Genomic DNA, 14,317 nt, shown 5'->3' on the forward strand with positions numbered 1-14,317 from the left:
CAGCCATCTGCGCACGCGCCTGGAGAGCGGGTTGGGAAACAGAGTTCTCTAGTAGTGCCAGCCTGGTCGGCTTGGGGACTACATCTCCCGTCCTACTTCGCGGCCAGGAGCCCGATCTGGGTGGCAGGAGAGTGGCGTGGCAGGAGAGTGGCGTGGCAGGATATAGAGAGGGGGAACATTAATTATTAGAGGTCGTCGCGGACTTTTTCTTTTATTTAAAAATCATTTTCTTCCTTTTCTCCCCTTCCCCCGTCCTCCCTTGTGATTCGGGATCGCCTAGGTGAGCGTGTCGAGAGATGTTAGACCGTTCCGTCTTTCCGTCAGAAGAGGGCAAAAGGAAAAAAAAAATGCGGTCTCTGCAAGAAGCAGAAAACTGAGAAGCACGAAGCAAAGAACTGACTAAAGAATAGGCTTGTTTTCGTGTTGAGGAGATGGGCGGAGGGCTTGGGGAACATAAACAAATAGCTGATGACGGTGTCTCCCCCACCGCTCTCGACTCCCCATACGCAGTTCCCATTGATAGTGCGGTTGCTAACCAGTTTTCTCCACTGGCTCTTCTGGCCTCTCCTCAAATATTGATATTTTCCAGGTTCCCATCTTCGGCGACTTCACTTCTCATTCAACAGGTTCCAAACAGAACTTATTATCTGTTCTTGCACCCACACCCCTATCCTCTGGATACTCTTATCTCTGAATTTGGTTAATGGTTGTCCTAATCTACCCAGTCACCTAAGCTAGATTTACCCTTCATCTTTTCATCTCCCTAACCTCCCACATCCAAATCCCAGTTCAGGATCTTATTTATCACTGGACTAAATTGCAGCATCGTCTTAATCAGACCTCCCACCACGATTCTTTTCCCAACTGCAGTTTATGTTCTGTGCTGTCAACAAAGTAACCTTTCTAAGAAACACTCCTGGTAATAACTAAAATTTATGGAGCACTTACTATGTGCCAGGCGCTGTGCTGACTGCTTTATATAAATTAGCTCCTTTACTCCTCAAATCAACCCTGTGAGGTAGGTACCCCTGTCATCCCCATTTTCCAGACGAAGGCACTAATGCTCAGAGATTTAGTGACTTGCCCAAAGTCACACAGCTAGGAGGCAGGAGAACTGGAATATCACCTATATGTGATCATAGCATTTCCCTACTTAAAACTTCCTTTGATTTTCCCCATTGCCTATGTGATAAAGTTCAAACTCCTTAGCAAGGCATACAGGTCTCTTCAGATTCAGGCCACCTTTCCTACTTCCTCTTTCACTGGGCACATAAAGTTCTGACCAGTTCGAGTTTCACGCTATTTCCTGGAAATGCCATACATGCCCTTTTATACCTTTCCCTCCACATCCTGGGATGTCCTTCCTCTCATCATCCCTTCCCCAAGTCTCTTATTCTGGAAAACTCTTACTCAGCCTTCCTGGTCTCCCTCAAGTACAGTTAGTTCTCTGTCTTATGCATTCCCAAGCATTTTGTGCAGGCTTATGTTATATAGCATAAACCATATTATACTCTAATTATTTGCTTATGTGTATATATGTCTCTTCCACTAAGCTGTGAACACCTTGAAGGCAGAGACAAGTTTTATGTATCTCTGTGAGCCCACATAACAGACATTCAATAAATGTTTGTCAAATGAATGAGGTCAGGAATTGAGTGACCATTGCACTTGTGCATTTGACAACGTTTTAATAAATGTATCATATTTATTTACTGCCGGGCCATGTCCCATTTTTCCTGTTAGACAGCAAGCTTCTAGGGATAAGGACTGTAATTTAACTTATCTGTATAGTGCCTAGCATTATACCATTGGCAGTGTTGCTTGATACGTGCTCTGTGATGATCAGGCCTTCCTCCCATCACGGTTGTAAAGCCATACCACCCGGAGTTTTTCAGAGACCGCAGCACTTTAGACCTTCAAAGTGATATTAGTCTGCTCATGGTAACATAACCATGTTGGTTCTACATATTCCTGCCTTCTTCTACTCCAACACGCATTTGTCATATAGAGGGTAAACAGAAGACTGTGTATTCCCACCTGAGGTCCAGACTAAAGGGACAGGAGATAGTTGCTTACAATGCCTGCGAACATTTCCTGCCTACGCCTCTTCCAGCACAGCCTGGAGTACCCGGAAAGTGCTGCACGAGCGGTGAATTTGGTAGAAGAGGGAGCCTGGTGGGTGCTAGGTCAGAAGGAGCTCTCTTCTAACTGAAACAGGTGTGGCGGCAGATCATGAAGACCTGCTGAGACAGGGAAATGGCAGGGTGGGGCAGGCACCTGTCGTGGCTTGAGTTATATCTTGTGTTGTCTCCCTTTGTGCATTTGTTTGAAAAGGTCCACCTCTCTACCAACTCATGTCCATCACCTTAAATTTCCAATTCAAGGCTCAAAACTTACATGCTCTTGGAAACTTTCCCCAACTAGCCCAACCTGATAGATCACTCAACAACTTTGCATCTCCTGAGCCTCTACGAACTCAGTTTGTATTCTTTCATTTTGTGCTTGGGGTTACATGGCTTTTCATTTCATGAGGGCATATTGTCTCCCCAACTAGAGTATAAATTCTTCAGTCAATCCACAAATGCCTATTGAGCCTTTACTGTTAAGATGAGGGTATACCTTATAACTACGGACAGATGAAAATGACCATAAACCATAGGACCTCCAGATGCTTTAGGAGGGTGAGCCGAAGGATTGATGGAATGGTAAGAACACCAAGACTTTAAAGCATGCATCCAGCGAGGTCAGAATTATGCACTTTATTACCGTGGCAGTGTTGGAATACACATTAGTCAAGAGAGAGAGTCAGCAAGGTGGCCTTGGAAAATAGAAGAGACATTGGTCATGAAAGAGGACCAACACAGATGCAAACTATTATATATAGGATGGATAAAGAACAAGGACCTACTGTATAGCACAGGGAACTGTGTTCAATATCCTGTGATAAACCGTAATGGAGAAGAATATGAAAAAGAATATATATATATATGTATAACTGAGTCACTTTGCTGTACTGCAGAAATAAAACACAACATTGTAAGTCAACTATCCTCCAACAAAACTAAAAAAAAAGAAAAAGAGGACCAACAGCAGGCCCCCAGAAAACTGCTATAGTTATAAGTTACAAACAGAAATATGGTAGGATATGGGGGGCACAGGACTTTTTCCTGGTTGAAAGCCCAGAGTTTATGATCTCAACTGGCTCCCCATTCTCATGTGTTTTTTTCCTCTTGAAGGTCAAAGGTGTTTGGCTCTCTTGCCTCTTTCACCGCCACCATCCACTCTTCTACCTGGGTGCCATCCCCCAAGCCTGCTGCCAAGCCGCTTTATTCATTTGAATTGAGATAGACATTTCCCCACTTCTTTCTTACCCTGCCCAGCTTTGAAAACACCCCTCCCCCAATCTAGGGTCTGCATAGGGTTTTTGCTAGTAACTACAGAGAAAGATGAAGGGGTTAACAAAAATAACAATGAGAAAGCTCAAGGAACCTCAGCTTGGCCCTGGTCTTCACAGACATGTACGGAACATCCATGTTTTTGTAGCCCTCTTCCCTAAATCCTTCTTTTATGTGTTTCCGTGAAAGATTTCTTGTTCTTCTCGTAGAAGCCAACAACACCCTCCCAACCCTGTCGTTGTTTTTAAAAATCTTTTTAGTTAATAAACATTTCGTAAGAGCCTACATTTCCAGACACCAGGCTACGTGCTTTTGCATGAAGTACACCCCAGACTAAACTCCTAAGATTTAGCCCCAAGTAGATTTGAGCTGGCACCACTACTAAGATTGAGGCGGCTTTCAGTCCTTTCCAAACCCTGGAAGTCAGTCTGATGTAGTGAAAAGAGCACTAGGTTGAGTCAGGAGATCTGAGTCCTTGTCGTTGTTCTGTCACTAACTAGTTGAATAATGATAATAATTACACTACTGTTAATAAGTAACATCTATTGAGTTTTTATTATGTATTAGACACCGTGTTAAGTGCTTTACACGGATTATCTGGTTTAATCCACACGATAAGCATGTAAATTAAATGCTATTGCTATTTTCATTTCACAGAGGAAAATGAGACTTAGAGAGGGTACAAGGACCTACTTAAGATCCAGAGTTACTAAGTGGTAGGGCAGAGGTGCAAATCCAGGCCATCTGACTCCAGAGCCTACACAAATCAATTCACCTCTTTGGCTTTGTTTTTTTCAGTTGTAAAATGGGAATATTGTATTAGGTGATCTCTAAAGTCTCTCCTAGGTCTAAAATCCTATTTTCTGTGATGTTTGATATGGGTACAAGACTCCAGATTGCCCTTTTGGCTTTAGACTGCCCTGAGCTTACACTTCACACCCACACAAATTCTGTCCTGGCCCCCTGCAGGAATAAGGTCCACAAAGCTTCATCTCTCAGGTTTCTGGCTCTTTGAACTGACCTTTGAGCTTTCGCATTAACCATTCCTATAGGCCTCTATGGTTTCAACCTTCGAATGGCATGATACTTACTAGGCTTATTACCAGAAGAGCTTCCAATACACAAAAAGATGCTTGTATTTTAAAATTACCTGAAAAGAGCTAGATGTGACGCTTTATATGCTATATGCTCATAATTTTGTTTAAAATACATTGAGAAAAAAATAGGAAGAAATGCCTAAAAGTGTTAACAGTGGTTATTTTTTTCTTTTTACTTTCTTATGTTTTTCCAATTTTCTTTGTGTATAACTTTTAAAATGTGGGAAATGCTTTATGTTTTGCTCTTTCTATAAGGGATTTGAGGCACTTTACCAGAAAAAAAAGTACAAATGTCATCAGATTATAGAAGTAGAACATCAGAGGCATGTAGAGGAAAAAGCAGCTAATGTGCGATGACTGAACATTAAATTAATCTTCTGGGCCGCCCAGGGGAACGGGGAAAACACAGTAAATTACACAATTCTTCTTATCAGAAAGAAAGACACGTGGCAATTCCTCAAGAGAGATAGAGATTTTCGTCACTAAATTCTTTTTTCCCTCACTTGAAAAGACAGGGCTACAGCAAACAAAATTTTTTGAAAAAAATAAAAGTTTTGTACTCCCATCGCCCTCATGCAATTTTCATATTTGCCTATAGCTTTCCGTCCTTGTCCACCGACACAAATAATTTTGCATGGCTGCAATTAGACTCTATGTACCATTCTGTGTTGTTTTTTTCAATGAACATATCATAAGCACATTTTCATATTTAGTCTTTCAGAATTACAATTTTTAACAGCTACATAATGGTTCATCGCTGACACTAAATTCCATAAGAAATTTCTCATGTGGGATTTACCATAAGGGACAATGTCCTCAGTAACAGTTTTATAATGCACACAGAAGAGATTTTCATATTACTTTCTTGTAACTGCCCTGGCTAAAAGCCAAGGGTATAACATTAAAGCATTTCTGCAGGGGCCGAGCTAATATGGTTCAGGCATGTAACCTACTGGTGCTCTAACTTGATCTGAGGATACAACTTAAAATGCCACCTAAAGGAGTGGATGGATAGAATGTCCCTTATAATATATTCCATAAATACCTCTTCTCACAGCCAGGCTTCTGACAGGACCTCAGAGGCTGACTACATTTATTCTCAGATGAAGCCCAGAAGAGTTGGTATGCTCTGTTGTTGACTGAGGCAGGATCCATATGTTTTGGAAGCCAGATGAACAGGTGGTTGGGTGACAGGGTTAACATTCTGGCTTGAAAGTTGAGAAGCTTGACCAGTGTTGTTGCCTGCGTGGAAGTTGACCTCGCATCCCCATGGAGGTAGGGTGCAGGTGAAGCCAGATTTTTCTTAGGAAACAGATTTTGGAACTGAGTTCCACACCACAGAGGAGGGGTTTTTTTACCCCCCTTGGCCGTGCCGCACGGCATGTGGGATCTTAGTTCCCCAACCAGGGATCAAACCCGAACCCCCTGCACTGGCTGTGCAGAGTCATAACCACTGGACCACCAGGGAAGTCCCCAGAGGAGGCATTTTTGATCTGAACAATTTTCAAAGCCCATAACCAGTCAGGTGTCCTGGGCATAAGAAGGGAATTCTCGTAAATATTCCAATGGACCCTCTGTTTTTAGGAACTGTAGGGTTCCAGTGTATCTGCCAGTATGAATTAGCTGCAGAATGGGGTTTTATATTGACCAATTGAATCTTGGAGACTGTCACCAAGCACAATTGAAATTTTTTACATAAATGAGATTGAGCTGTTATTTCTGGCACTAATTGTATACCAGAGCCCATTGCCTCTTAAGAACTACATCTAATGTGTGATAATACTATGTCAGCAGAATAAAGGTGGATTCATTTTCTATTTAAGAATTTTTATTGTATTAACATTACAGCCATAAAACAAAAAAACTTTTTAAAAATAGAGAAATAGAATAAAATAATTACCCACAAACCCACCATCTTAACACAACTATCGTTAGGATTTTGTATACTTCCCTTATTTTTTTCACCACCATATTTTTACATATTTATATTCACGTTATGTATATACATTTGTGTCCTGTTTTAATAATTGTAGTTACACAAGTAATACATGAATAGATTTTTCTTTAAAATTTTAGATCATTACAGAAAAATCTAAAAATTCCTTTAAAAAAAATCCCTTTGGTCCCTTATCCCATTCACCTTTCCTCCCTCCTTGAAGTTAGCACTGTCATTAGTTTGATATGTACTCTTCCAGACCTTTTAAAAAACTACTCTTACATAGGAAAAATGTAGTATTGTTTTGTGTGCAATAAATGATTACATTCAGCAACTGACTTTTTTCACATAAAAATGTTTTTGAGATCTATCCTTATTGATACCTCTAGCTCATTCCCTGTAACTGCTGTATTGTATTCCATTTAACGAATATGTCATGTTTTATTTAGCCATTCTTCAAGGGAGAATTCTTATCTGTGTGTGTGTGTGTGTGTGTGTGTGTGTGTGTGTGTGTGTGGCAAGAGGGTTAATAGGTCTGCTAAACTGCCTTAGTTTCCCTGGTGTCACTCGGAGCACATTGATGCAAAGAGACAACCTGAAGTAAGAAAAATAATAAGTCACTTTAGGAACCCTCCTACACGGTTGGTGGAAATGTAAACTGGTACAGCCACTATGGAGAACAGTATGGAGGTTCCTTTAAAAACTACAAATAGAGCTACCATATGATCCAGCAATCCCAATCCTGGGCATATACCCAGAGAAAACCATAATTTGAAAAGATACATGCACCCCAATGCTCATTGCAGCACTATTTACAATAGCCAGGACATGGAAGCAACCTAAATGTCCATGAACAGAGGAATAGATAAAGAAGATGTGGTACATATGTACAATGGAATATTACTCAGCCATAAAAAAGAATGAAATAATGCCATTTGCAGCAACATGGATGGACCTAGAGATTGTCATACTGAGTGAAGTAAATCAGACTGAGAAAGACAAATATATGGTATCACTTATGTGTGGAATCTAAAAATGGCTACAAATGAATTTATCTACAAAACAGAAATAGAGTTACAGATGTAGAAAATAAACTTATGGTTACCAGGGGGTAACAGGGGGGAGGATAAATTGGAAGATTGAAACTGACACATATACACTATTATATATAAAATAGATAACTAATAAGGACCTACTGTACAGCACAGGAAACTCTACTCAGTACTCTGTAATGACCTATATGGGAAAAGAATCTAAAAAAGAGTGGATATATTATGTGTATAACAGACTCACTTTGCTGTACACGTAAAACTAGCACAACATTGTAAATCAACTATACCCCAATAAAATTTTTTAAAGTCACTTTACATGCAGACGCAGAGATGCCTTGTCCTCAGATCACCATCCTGCGAGTCTAGATTCACAGTGCTGTCCAATGGAACCTTCTATGATGATGGAAATATTCTATATCTGCTCTGTTCAATACAGTAGCCATTAGCCACATGTGCTTATTCAGCATTTGAAATGTGGCCAGGCAGCTGAGGTGCTGAAGTTTTAATTTAATTTAAATTTGGTCACATGTGGCTAGTGGCTACTGTATTGGATGGTGCAAGACTCTAGCGTACGGTAATGGAAGCCACAGTTTTTTACCCTACAAGTTATATCATCAGGAGCTCTAAGACAATTGCATCCACCCTCTAAAGGTCAATGAATGATGCTAAGATCTTGTGTTGGGGGCTTCCCTGGTGGCGCAGTGGTTGAGAGTCCGCCTGCTGATGCAGGGGACACGGGTTCGTGCCCCGGTCCGGGAAGATCCCACGTGCCGTCGAGTGGCTGGGCCCGTGAGCCATGGCCGCTGAGCCTGCGCGTCCGGAGCCTGTGCTCTGCAACGGGAGAGGCCACTACAGTGAGAGGCCCGCGTACCACAAAAAAAAAAAAAAAAAAAAAAAAAAAAAGATCTTGTGTTGGTCCCTTTACATGTCCTACTTTTAAGTCTCCTTGTTCCTGATTTCCAGGTGGGTTAAAAGATGGATTATCATACAGAAAAGGCGAGGTTGCTAGAAATCCTTTCTGGGAAATGACTATACTCAAACCAAACCATGTAAAAATTAATTTCTAATTCCAACACTCTCGCATGACATTTAATAATCGAACCCCCCCATCAGCCATCCCACTAGCTCAGTGAAAGTTTCAAGGATGACGGAAGCAATATACAAAGTCAACAGAATAATATGAATATCTTACAAAAACAATCTTGGCTATGAGCTGTCGAGTTGTTTGTCATAAATGGGTTTAGACCCAGAGAGAACTAATCTACTTTCTTGTTTTCCATAAATGCCTCTGGGACTTCCCGAATCCCCATCCAGATCTCCTTTATCACCCAGAATGTTCCCGACTGTCCCACATAGTCTGCTAAATCTATAGCTCACGTAGATAGGCACGTGGTTATGCAATTTGCTCCCAGAGTAGGCTCCAGAATGTCCAGACCTAGTGTCCAGTTGATCTTCCCTGGCAACATCAGGCAGATATGACAGCACATGTGGGCTGAAGAAATACATAGTGTGCCCCTGGGGAATAGTGAGGCACGAGGCACAAGCACACATACTCTTAATACAGATAATAATAAAATAACATGAAAATATGCTAGCTATGCCTGTAATAAAAATCCACGACCAGCTCCTCTTTTTCATGCGGGTGCCAATGTATGAAAGTATGTATATACGTATACCTATCCTCTTGTCTTCCCCCCCACCCCGCCCCGTTTCCTGTTCTTTTATGTTTACTTTCTCTGATCTCTTTGCTTAGTCTCTTTCTCCTTCTGCCTCTGGCACTTTCCACTGCTGATCCCCTTTCTTATTTTCCTGAGGCCAGTCTTATAGCATCCTTCAACAAGGTCATGCACTTAGTTAATCTATGAGTGGTATCAGGCCATTAAGGTACAAGTTAAAGAGAAAGGAGGCTTAAACACAGTCCAGTTTTACTTGTGATTATCGTCTGGTGTATCAGGGGACCTCTACCTACTTTCTATTTTAAACTTTTTTAAAAAGAAAGTCCCCCCACACTCACTATAGGAATAATGCTGTTTAAATAATGTGTTTATTAAAGAAAAATTGTGAAATACAGAAAAGAATTGTTTAAAGTAACTGTAGTTCCATCACCCAGTGAAAACCACAGCCAATAATTTGGCTATATTTCTTTCCAGCATTATTTTTCCCTTCCACATAGATTTTTTTTTTTTTTACAAAAACAATGTAATCACACTATACATACAATTGTGTATTTTTGGTTTTGTCTTTTTCCCACTTAACATATAAGTGTGTTTTCAAATGATTACACAGGTTTATGAATATAATTTTAGTGTCTACATAATATTCTATAAGTTGGATGCATCATAGTTTAATCATTTCTATGTTACTCGTCATTTATCTTGAAGTGGTATTGAATGAGGATTTTCACAAGCATTGATTGCCAAGGATCTATGTTAAGCACATATGGATAGCCTCCAAACAGTAATTACCCATGAAATCACAGGAAAATTATAGTTCAATGAAAGCTTCAGTTTTTCAAAGCACAGTAGATTTCTCCATAAAGTTTAAGAGAGTATAATAGTAGCCAATCTTATAGTAGTGTCAGGACCTCCCTCTAGATGATGACAGCCTGGCATAATAGAAAGGAATAAATACTTTGGAATCAGACTTTCTTTTCTTTATTCAATAATATTAATTGAGTGCTTATTGCATGCACTGCAAATATACCAATAAGGAAAACATGGTGCATGCCCTAATGGAACATATAGTCTAGCGAAGGTCACAGACAATCAACTCATGTAATTACATACAGCATGATAAATACTAAGATTGGAGAAATGTGGGGGGCTATTGATGTATAGTGAGGGATATCTAACTTGGACTTGGGGGATCAGGAAGGCTTCCTGGAGGAAGTGGCATTTAAGCTTAGTTGTGAAGGATGAGTAGGAGTTAGCAGGCTGAAGATAGGGAGGGGACTAGAGGAGAGACTGTGTGTTCCAGACATAGGGAACAGCAAGAATAAAGGCTTATAAGCATGAGAGAGACTCTCTTTATCTGAAGAGAGTCTTTATTTTGCCTTTGTTATTGAAGAATATTTTTACTGAACATAGAATTCTGGGTCGACAGTGATTTTTTTCCCCCAGTAATTTAAAGATGTTTTTCTACTGTCTTCTAGCATCCATAGATTCTGAGGAGAAGTCCATTGTTATTTGAATCATTATATGTAATGTGCTGTTTTTCTCTGGCTGCTTTTGAGATTTTCTCTTGATCTTTGGTTCTCAGCAGTTTGACTATGATACACATAGGTGCAATTTTCTCCATATTTATCCTGTTTGGGTTTTGCTGAGCTTGAATCTGTAAATATATGTCCTTCCCCAAATTTGGGAAGTGTTCAACCATTATTTCCTCCAATACTGTTTCTGGCCCCATTCTCTCTTTTCTCTCCTTCAGGGATGCTAATCACACATATTTTAGACCACTGATGTTCTCTCATGGGTCTATAAGGCTCTGTTCATTTTTTTTCAACCAACTCTCTTCTTCAGATCGGATAGTTTTTATTGCTGTACCTTCAAATTCACTTACTCTTTCCTCTGTTGTTTCATTCTGCTATTAAGTGCATCTAGTTAATTTTTTAAATTTCAGATATTGTGTTTTTCAGTTTTAGAATTTCCATTTAGCTCCTTTTTATATTTTCTATTTCTCTGCTGAAGTTTCCTATCTCTTCATTCATTACCAGGGCATTTTTCCTCTCCTCATTGAGCATCATCATCTCAGGGTTGGCCTCCATTGTCTTTCCCTTGAGAATGGGCCACATTTCCCTGATTCTTCATATAGTGAGCAATTTTAGAGGGTTTACCGGACATTGTGAATGCTATCTTGTGGAGTTTCTGAATACTGTTATACTTCTCTGAAGAGTGAGGATGCATTTGTTTCAGCAGGCAATTAACTTGGTTAGATTCAAACTAAAAACCCTGCCTTGCCTGTGGTGGGTGGCAGCTCAAATCTCAGTTCCATTCTTTTAGTCTTAGATGAAAGTTGTTTTCAGTCCACCCTGTGCACGCATGGCTTAGGATAAGTCTTGGGAGGAATTTATACAGATAATTTAGGGCTCCTCCTCAGGATGTCTTTCTGATATATCCCCTCATTTTCTAGAGACTGTCGTTTCCTCAGATCCTGTCCTCTGGTTCTTTAGGCTAGAAAGATGAGGGTTTCCTGTTGTAGTTTTAGCGATGTGGCTGATGACTACAGCCTGCCCTCAGGCTAAATCCATAAAAATGGGAATCCTGGCCCCTGCTGTACCCTTCTTCTAAGTTCAAACCTCCATCCAATATCTGCCTACTTTTGTTTACTCTCTGGAGCTTTCAGGTGTGTGTGTGTGTGTGTGTGTGTGTGTGTGTGTGTGTGTGTGTATTTTGTGTTTTGTCCAGAGTTTATAGTTGTTATAGGTTGAGAGTTTATTCCATCAAACCTGTGAGAGAATCTCAGATGAGCTTACTTCACATTTTGGGGGGAAAAATCATTGCCCCTTTCTTTTTCACCTTAACATTTCTCTATATTATTACCCATATTCTCCTCTTGCTTCAGAGGAGAAGAAAGGCTAACTTCTTTACTTTTCCCCAACACCCTCTGTTTTTAGCAGGAACTATAGTTCTTCCAACCATTTATTCAGTTATTCAGCAAATATGTATTGAACCAGGCATTGAAGTAGGCATTATAGGTAACTAGAGTAAGTCAAAATAGACCCTACTTCACTGAGACCTCTCTCTTCAAGGTCATCAATGTGTGGCTTCTTAATCACCAGATCAAATAACCTTATCTCAGTCTTATCCTTTCTAACTTCATTGATCCATCCTCCACTGACTCTGGTGACCAGTCTCTCCTTAAAACTCTCTTCTTCATCTTCCAGTTCTCTCACCTCATTGATTTCTCCTCTCATTTTCCAAGTAGAGGATTTCTCGGAGATTTTGTCCTTGGTTGCTTTGTTCTCTTGTCCTTAGTAGTCTTAACCTTAGTGCTTCAACTACTACTTCCATTCCCAAGACTCCAAGTCTCTATCTTCAGTCCTGACATCTCTCCTGAGATTGAGACTTGAATTTCAGCTGTTTTTCTCCACTTGGTTGTCTAACAATCACAGTAAACTGCACGTAGTCAGAATCCAACTCATTATGTAGCTCCTGAACCTATTCCTCCTCCTATGCTTCCTATATTGATTAATTCTTGATACTGGAAGTGTATAATTAAATAAGAGCTCAATCAGGGCTGTTGCAAAAGGGATTTTTGCGTTGGGTGGGAAGTTTGACAATAGGGAAATCTCTAAAGTCCTTTCTAATTCTGTGATTCCATTATGGTCCCAGCACAGTGTTATCCATTTCCTTCAAGCAGCTTGCAATCAAATCGGGGGAGACAACAACTGAGTGATAGCTAGTCCGGAGTTCAAATGCAGCAGGAATTCAGAGAAAGGAGATAGTGTGCATTGAAGTAGTAAGAGAAGACTAAACTAAGGTATTCAAACGTAGAAGCTGTGTCCTCTATTTAATTTCTATCCCTACACATCATTCTCTATACACTGTAGAAGCTCTATAAAAACTCTTTGAATGATTTTGTAATCATCATTAATGTTTATTGAGTACACATTGAGTGCATAGTTCTTCACTAATGATTCAGGGGTTAACCAAGATTTGATGTAGTCTCTGACCTTTCCCAATCAATTAGTCAACCAACAAATATTTGCTGAGTGCCTATTATTTGCAATACACCATGCTAGGCATTATGGGGGATACACGATGCAAGAGGAATAAAAGTCATAGTCTCTTCCCTTAGGGAGTTTACGGTATGGTTGGTAAGATGTGACATAAATGTACACAAGGCTAATTAAAAATGTGAGTCAGAGCCAGATGAACACTACAGACAAGTAGTCTGTAAAAAATTTCAAAAGTACAGATTACTGTAGACTGGATGAATATGGAGGCTTTATGGATGAAGTGGGACCTGCACTAGGCTTTGAAGGATGGGCAGAAATTAAATAGGTTTGAAGTTATCATAGGTATTAAGAAGATAGAATTCAATACAAAAAGTTTCAGATTAAAGGCCAGATGAAGAACATCTAGGCAGGGGCAGGCAACTTACACCAGAATGTTACTAAGCTGTTGTTAGTGACATTCTACCCCTTAAAACAATTTTTTTGGTCTTTATTTCTCTCATTTTTCCTTTCCTAATTCTTTTTCCACCTTTCTCCCTTTACGACGACTCCTTTTTAGCCTTGTATGGGCTAAAAGGATCTTCTCTGGGAGGCAGGTTGAAAACCTGGGCTCCAAAACCAGACTGGCTGGGTTCAAATCCTGACATTACCACTTATTAGCTGTGTTATTTTGGGCAAATTGCTTAATCTGTCTGTGCCTCATTAGTAAAATGCAGTTATAAAAATAGCACCTATGGGGCTTCCCTGGTGGCGCAGTGGTTGAGAGTCTGCCTGCCGATGCAGGGGACACAGGTTCATGCCCTGGTCCGGGAAGATCCCACATGCCACGGAGCGACTGGGCCCGTGAGCCATGGCCGCTGAGCCTGCGCGTCTGGAGCCTGTGCTCTGCAACGGGAGAGGCCACAACAGTGAGAGGCCCACATACCGAAAAAAAAAAAAAAAAAAAGCACATATGTCATAGGATTGTTCTGAGGATTAACGGAGTTAAAATACATAAAGTGATTAAAAGAGTGCCTGGCAGATAGTAAGTGTTCAGTAAATGTTAGCTTTTATTAAGGGAAGAAAGCTGGCTAATTGGGACATTATCATCTTTCCAGGTCTTATTTTTGCTAGATGATTCATTATATAATTAACAAACACCTGTATGGAAGCTGGAGGCCAAA

This window comes from Kogia breviceps, chromosome X, assembly GCF_026419965.1.
Source record: "Kogia breviceps isolate mKogBre1 chromosome X, mKogBre1 haplotype 1, whole genome shotgun sequence".
Lineage (NCBI taxonomy): Eukaryota > Metazoa > Chordata > Mammalia > Artiodactyla > Physeteridae > Kogia > Kogia breviceps.